The sequence below is a fragment of the Lolium perenne genome, chromosome 7 (assembly GCF_019359855.2).
Source record: "Lolium perenne isolate Kyuss_39 chromosome 7, Kyuss_2.0, whole genome shotgun sequence".
Taxonomy (NCBI): Eukaryota; Viridiplantae; Streptophyta; class Magnoliopsida; order Poales; family Poaceae; genus Lolium; species Lolium perenne.
Window position 1 is genome coordinate 116,155,423 of NC_067250.2, and position 7,462 is coordinate 116,162,884.

The 7,462-nt window shown below is 41.9% G+C and overlaps 1 non-coding gene across 1 annotated transcript; it reads right to left on the reverse strand.

The window, feature by feature from the left end:
• Positions 1-6,456: 6,456 nt before the first annotated feature.
• Positions 6,457-6,528, reverse strand: TRNAN-GUU (transfer RNA asparagine (anticodon GUU)). The gene has a single exon. It is a non-coding gene; the product is annotated as a tRNA-Asn (tRNA).
• Between the last annotated feature and the right edge of the window lie 934 nt (positions 6,529-7,462).

A 7,462-nucleotide genomic window follows, 5' to 3' on the forward strand; every position in this document is an offset into this window, starting at 1 on the left:
TAGCCCTATTAGGCGTCTTGATCTATCTCTATAAATCTTGATGCCTAATATATACGATGCTTCACCAAGGTCTTTCATTGAAAAACTATTATTCAAATAACCTTTAACACTGCTTAATAGTTCTATATCATTCCCGATCAATAATATGTCATCTACATATAATATCAGGAATGCTACAGAGCTCCCACTCACTTTCTTGTAAATACAGGGCCTCTCCATGACATCGTATAAACCCGAAGTCTTTGATCACCTTATCAAAACGTCGGTTCCAACTTCTTGATGCTTGCTTCAGTCCATAGATTGAACGCTGAAGTTTGCATACTTTGTCAGCATTTTTAGGATCGACAAAACCTTTGGGTTGTACCATATACAACTCTTCCTCAATGTCTCCATTAAGGAACGCTGTTTTGACATCCATCTGCCAAATCTCATAATCGAAAAATGCAGCTATTGCTAACAAAATCATCACAGATTTTAGCTTCGCTACAGGTGAGAAAGTCTCATCGTAGTCAACTCCTTGAATTTGTCGGAAACCCTTTGCGATAAGTCGAGCTTTATAGACAGTAATATTACCATCAGCATCTGTTTTTCTCTTGAAGATCCATTTATTCTCGACAGCCTTGCGGCTATCAGGTAAGTCTACCAAAGTCCATACTTTGTTATCATACATGGATCCCATTTCGGATTTCATGGCTTCTTGCCATTTGTTGGAATCTGGGCTCATCATCGCTTCTTCATACGTCGCAGGGTCCTCATCATTGTTATCTACAATCATGACATTTAGACAAGGATCATACCAATCAGGAGTGGCACGTTCCCTTGTCGATCTGCGAGGTTCAGTAGTTTCCTCGTTCGAAGTTTCATGATCATTATCATTAGCTTCCTCTGTTGCCGGTGTAGGCGGTACAGGTACAACTTGCATCGCGCTACTCTGATCAACGAGTATAGATTCATCAATCTCATCGAGTTATACTTTTCTTCCAGTCACTTCTTTAGTGAGAAATTCTTTCTCAAGAAAGGTTCCGTTCTTAGCAACAAAGATTTTGCCTTCGGATCTGTGATAGAAAGTGTACCCTATAGTTTCCTTAGGGTATCCTATGAAGACGCATTTCTCCGCTTTGGGTTCTAGCTTGTCCGGTTGTAACTTCTTTACATAGGCTTCGCAACCCCAAACTTTAAGGAACGACAGCTTAGGTTTCTTATTAAACCATAATTCATACGGTGTCGTTTCAACGGATTTTGATGGTGCTCTATTTAAAGTGAATGCGGCTGTCTCTAATGCATAACTCCAAAATGATAACGGTAAATCAGTAAGAGACATCATAGAACGAACCATATCTAAGAGAGTTCGATTACGACGTTCGGACACACCGTTTCGTTGAGGTGTTCCCGGCGGAGTCAATTGTGAAAGTATTCCGCATTTCTTTAAATGCATGCCAAACTCATAACTCAGATATTCACCTCCGCGATCAGATCGTAGAAATTTGATCTTCTTGTTATGTTGATTTTCTACTTCACTTTGGAATTCCTTAAACTTCTCGAAAGTTTCGGATTTATGTTTCATGAAATAGATATACCCATATCTACTCAGATCATCTGTGAAGGTTAGAACATAACGATAACCACCGCGCGATGCTACGCTCATTGGTCCGCACACATCGGTATGTATGATTTCCAATAAGTCAGTAGCTCGCTCGATCATACCAGAAAATGGAGTCTTAGTCATTTTTCCCATTAGACATGCTTCGCATCTATCAAGTGACTCAAAGTCAAGTGATTCAAGTAATCCATCAGTATGGAGTTTCTTCATGCGTTTCACTCCAATATGACCAAGACGACAGTGCCACATATAAGTAGAATTATCATTCAATTTAATTCGCTTAGCATCAATGTTATGTATATGCGTATCACTACTATCGAGATCTAACAGAAATAAGCCATTCTTTTGTGGTGCTCGACCATAAAAGATATTATTCATAAAAATAGAACAACCATTATTCTCAGACTTGAATGAATAACCGTCTTGCATTAAACAAGATCCAGATATAATGTTCATGCTCAACGCAGGTACATAATAGCAATTATTTAGGCTTAAAACTAATCCCGAAGGTAGATGTAGAGGAAGTGTGCCGACTGCGATCACATTGACCTTGGATCCGTTTCCAACGCGCATCGTCACTTCATCTTTCAGCAGTTGTCGTTTATTCTTTAGTTCCTGTTTCGAGTTACAAATATGAGCAACCGAACCAGTATCAAATACCCAGGTACTAGAACGAGAACCAGTGAAATGAACATCTATAACATGTATATCAGATATACCTTCTTTCTTCTTCTTGACAAGGCCGCTCTTCAGATCAGCCAGATACTTGGAGCAATTACGCTTCCAGTGTCCCTTCTCCTTGCAGTAATAGCACTCAGCATCAGGCTTAGGGCCGTTCTTAGGTTTCATAGGAGGCGTGGCAGCTTTCTTGCCACCCTTCTTGAATTTTCCCTTAGACTTGCCCTGTTTCTTGAAACTGGTGGTCTTGTTGACCATCAACACTTGGTGCTCTTTCTTGATCTCAATCTCAGCAGCTTTAAGCATGGCGAAGAGTTCAGGTAACTCTTTGTTCATGTTCTGCATATTGTAGTTCATCACAAAGTTCTTGTAACTAGGTGGCAGTGATTGAAGAATACGATTAATCCCCAGTCTGTTAGGAATAACTATTTCCAAGTCACTGAGTTTCTTCGCATGCCCGGTCATGGCGAGCATGTGCTCACTAACGGAGCTACCTTCTTCCATCATGCAGCTGAAAAATTGTTTCGATGCTTCATAGCATTCCACGGCCGCATGAGTTTCAAAAATAGTTTTCAACTCTTTTATCAACTCATGTGGATCGTGGTGCTCAAAACGTTTTTGAAGATCGGCTTCCAGACTGCATAGGATGGCACACTGTACTTGAGAGTACCGAGTTTTCCGAGTTGCGTAAACATTCTTTACTTCATCGGTTTCTGTTTCTGCAGGAGGGTCACCTAGCGGTGCATCAAGCACATATTGCAGATTTCCGCCAGAGAGGAAGATCCTCACATGACGGAACCAGTCGGTGAAGTTGCTACCATTGCTCTTAAGTTTCTCTTTCTCTAGGAACTGATTAAAATTGATTGAGGACGCCATCTCTACAACATATATTTGCAATAGTTTAGACTAAGTTTATGACAAATTGAGTTCAAATTTTAATTCAACATAATTAAAAAACTAAGTGAACTCCCACTCAAAACAATATCCCTCGCATTGTCTTAGTGATCACACGAACCAAATCCACCGCACCTAAACCCGATCATCACGAGAAAAGGTGTGATTTCAATGGCGAACACTCAAAGTGTTCATCATATCAACCATATGATTCATGCTCTACCTTTCGGTATCACGTGTTCCGAGACCATGTTTGTACATGCTAGGCTCGTCGAGGCCACCTTAGTATCCGCATGTGCAAAACTGTCTTGCAGCCGTTGTATGTACTTATTGAATCTATCACACCCGATCATCACGAGATGCTTCGAAACGACAAGACTTGGTAACGGTGCTACTAAGGATGAACACTTTATTATCTTGAGATTCTAGTGAGGGATCATCTTATAATGCTACCGTCGCGATCTAAGCAAAATAAGATGCATAAAAGGATTAACATCACATGCAGTTCATATGTGATATGATATGGCCCTTTTGTCTTTGCGCCTTTGATCTTCATCTCCAAAGCACGGACATGATCTCCATCATCTTCGGGCATGATCTCCATCATCGTCGGCGTAGCGTCAAGGTCAATGGCGCTGTCTTCATGATTGTTCTCCATGTAGCAACTATTACAACTACTTTGAAATACTACTCAACATGAAATTTAAAGACAACCATAAGGCTCCTGCCGGTTGCCACAATACAATAATGATCATCTCATACATATTCATCATCATATTATGGCCATATCACATCACCAAACCCTGCAAAAACAAGTTAGACGTCTCTAATTTGGTTTGCATATTTTACGTGGTTTAGGGTTTTCGAGAGAGATCTAATCTACCTACGAACATGAACCACAACGTTGATACTAATGTTGTCAATAGAAGAGTAAATTGAATCTTCACTATAGTAGGAGAGACAGACACCCGCAAAGCCTCTTATGCAATACAAGTTGCATGTCGAACGAGGAACAAGTCTCATGAACGCGGTCATGTAAAGTTAGTCCGAGCCGCTTCATCCCACTATGCCACAAAGATGCAAAGTACTCAAACTAAAGATAACAAGAGCATCAACGCCCACAAACCATTGTGTTCTACTCGTGCAACCATCTATGCATAGACACGGCTCTGATACCACTGTAGGATAACGTTGCATAGAAAACAAAAAATTTCCTACCGCGAACACGAAATCTAAGCCAAGATGCAATCTAGAAGACGGTAGCAACGAGGGGATTATCGAGTCTCACCCTTGAAGAGATTCCAAAGCCTACAAGATGATGCTCTTGTTGCTGCGGTAGATGTTCACTTGCCACTTGCAAAAGCGCGTAGAAGATCTTGATCACGATCGGTTCCGGCGCCACGAATGGGCAGCACCTCCGTACTCGGTCACACGTTCGGTTGTTGATGAAGACGACGTCCACCTCCCCGTTCCAGCGGGCAGCGAAAGTAGTAGCTCCTCTTGAATCCGACAGCACGACGGCGTGGTGTTGGTGGTGGTGGAGAAATCCGGCGGAGCTTCGCTAAGCGTGCGGGAATTGGAGGAGCGGGGCGGCTAGGGTTTGGGAGGGGGTGGCCGGCCACTCTAAGGGGGGCGGCCAGCTTGTGGTCTTGGGGTGGTCGGCCCCCTCCCCTTGGCCCCTCATTATATAGGTGGAAGCCCCAAGAGTTGGTCTCCAAGTCTTCGAATAAGACCCGAACCAAAAACCTTCCATATGGTGGGGAAACCTAGCCAAGCTAGGACTCCCACTAGAGGTGGGAGTTCCACCTCCCATATGGGGGGGTGGCCGGCCCCCTAAGGGGGAGTCCACTTGGGACTCCTCCCCCACTAGGGTTGGCCGGCCATGGAGGTGGAGTCCCATGTGGACTCCACCTTCCTTGGTGGTTTCTTCCGGACTTTTCTAGAACCTTCTAGAACCTTCCATAGAACCTTCCGCGTCAATTTAATTCACATAAAATGACATCCTATATATGAATCTTATTCTCCGGACCATTCCGGAACTCCTCGTGATGTCCGGGATCTTATCCGGGACTCCAAACAAATATTTGAACTCCATTCCATATTCAAGTTCTACCATTTCAACATCCAACTTTAAGTGTGTCACCCTACGGTTCGCGAACTATGTGGACATGGTTGAGTACTCACTCCGACCAATAACCAATAGCGGGATCTGGAGATCCATAATGGCTCCCACATATTCAACGATGACTTTAGTGATCGAATGAACCATTCACATACGATACCAATTCCCTTTGTCACGCGATATTTTACTTGTCCGAGGTTTGATCTTCGGTATCACTCTATACCTTGTTCAACCTCGTCTCCTGACAAGTACTCTTTACTCGTACCGTGGTATGTGGTCTCTTATGAACTTATTCATATACTTGCAAGACATTAGACGACATTCCACCGAGAGGGCCCAGAGTATATCTATCCGTCATCGGGATGGACAAATCCCACTGTTGATCCATATGCCTCAACTCATACTTTCCGGATACTTAATCCCACCTTTATAACCACCCATTTACGCAGTGGCGTTTGATGTAATCAAAGTACCTTTCCGGTATAAGTGATTTACATGATCTCATGGTCATAAGGACTAGGTAACTATGTATCAAAAGCTTATAGCAAATAACTTAATGACGAGATCTTATGCTACGCTTAATTGGGTGTGTCCATTACATCATTCATACAATGATATAACCTTGTTATTAATAACATACAATGTTCATGATTATGAAACTAATCATCCATTAATCAACAAGCTAGTTAAGAGGCATACTAGGGACTCTTTGTTGTTTACATATCACACATGTATCAATGTTTCAGTAAATACAATTATAGCATGGTATATAAACATTTATCATAAACATAAAGATATATAATAACCACTTTTATTATTGCCTCTTGGGCATAACTCCAACACCATGGACTAGCGATTGCTTCTCCACGAGACTCATACCAGGCGCTACGGCGCTGAAGTATGTAACCGATGACTCTCAGGAAAAACTCGAACGGCCTTCAACAAAAGGGTTACGTTAGATTGTCAAGGGTAATCGGGATAGCGGACGTAAAGCTATTGAACTTAGGTATGCTCTTTCCTTTTGTCGAAGTGGAATCGTAGAACATAATGTGATACGATGATATAGAATGCAATAGAAATAGAAATAAGGATAGCGAACGGGTAAAAAAAAGCAAGCCCTTTAATTCAATTATTTATTCTTACATTAAAGAATGAATCAAATCTCCCCAAGTAGGATTCGAACCTACGACCAGTCGGTTAACAGCCGACCGCTCTACCACTGAGCTACTGAGGAACAAGGGGGGATTCGACCTCTTAGAGTTCAACTCCCGTTCTCAAACCATGAACAATATGAGTCCGAAGCTTCTTTCGTAACTCCCAGAATTTCTTCGTAGTGGCTCCGTTCCATGCCTCATTTCATAGGGAAGCCAAAAGTGGCTCTATTTCATTCTATTTCACTTCCTAGCAATTACGAAGGCCGTTTCATATGATATCTAACGCGTTAGCTACAGCTAATTATAGGTTCTTCTCTCCATCGGAATAATAGGACCGTTATGCTTATTACTAAACTTGTTGAAGAGATAAAATAGAACCAAGGTCTATCTTTTTGATCAGAGGTTGAATCGATCATCAGAAGAAGAATTAGGCCAAAAATTAGGATACATTCTGGGAAAATGAAACTTCCATTGAAGAGAAGCAAATGAAACGCTTTCATAAAAATTCTCTAGAATCGAGAATGAAGTTTTCATTCTGTACATGCCAGATCATGAATTAGTAACTGCATCCAATCTCCGAAAAGTCCCGATTGTTTCTATTTTTGGAATGGGATATTTAGGGAATCCCCCGAATAGGATAAACCTTATTCCATGCTATTTCCATAAGATTCTTCTTTCTTATTCTTATTGATTAGCTAGTATAGCTTGGTTTTACAAGTTTTATCCAAAGGGAAAGAAATTCCATATGATGTTACTTGCTGCGATTTGTTGGGGGATTTGGAATATCAGGAACAAAATCACTTTTGATAAAGTTATGGTTCGATCGCCTTTGGTAACAATTTCTTCGGTTTGCTCTTTTTTACATTACTGGGCAGGACTCTACGGCGAGGAAGATGAAGCAAGAATCAAGAGTGGTGCTGACCAGATGCTGCAGCAGGCGATGACTCTTCATTCTGGCTCGCCGATGACTGGGACTCCGTCGCCAAGGACGGAGATGGTGCTGACCTCCAACGG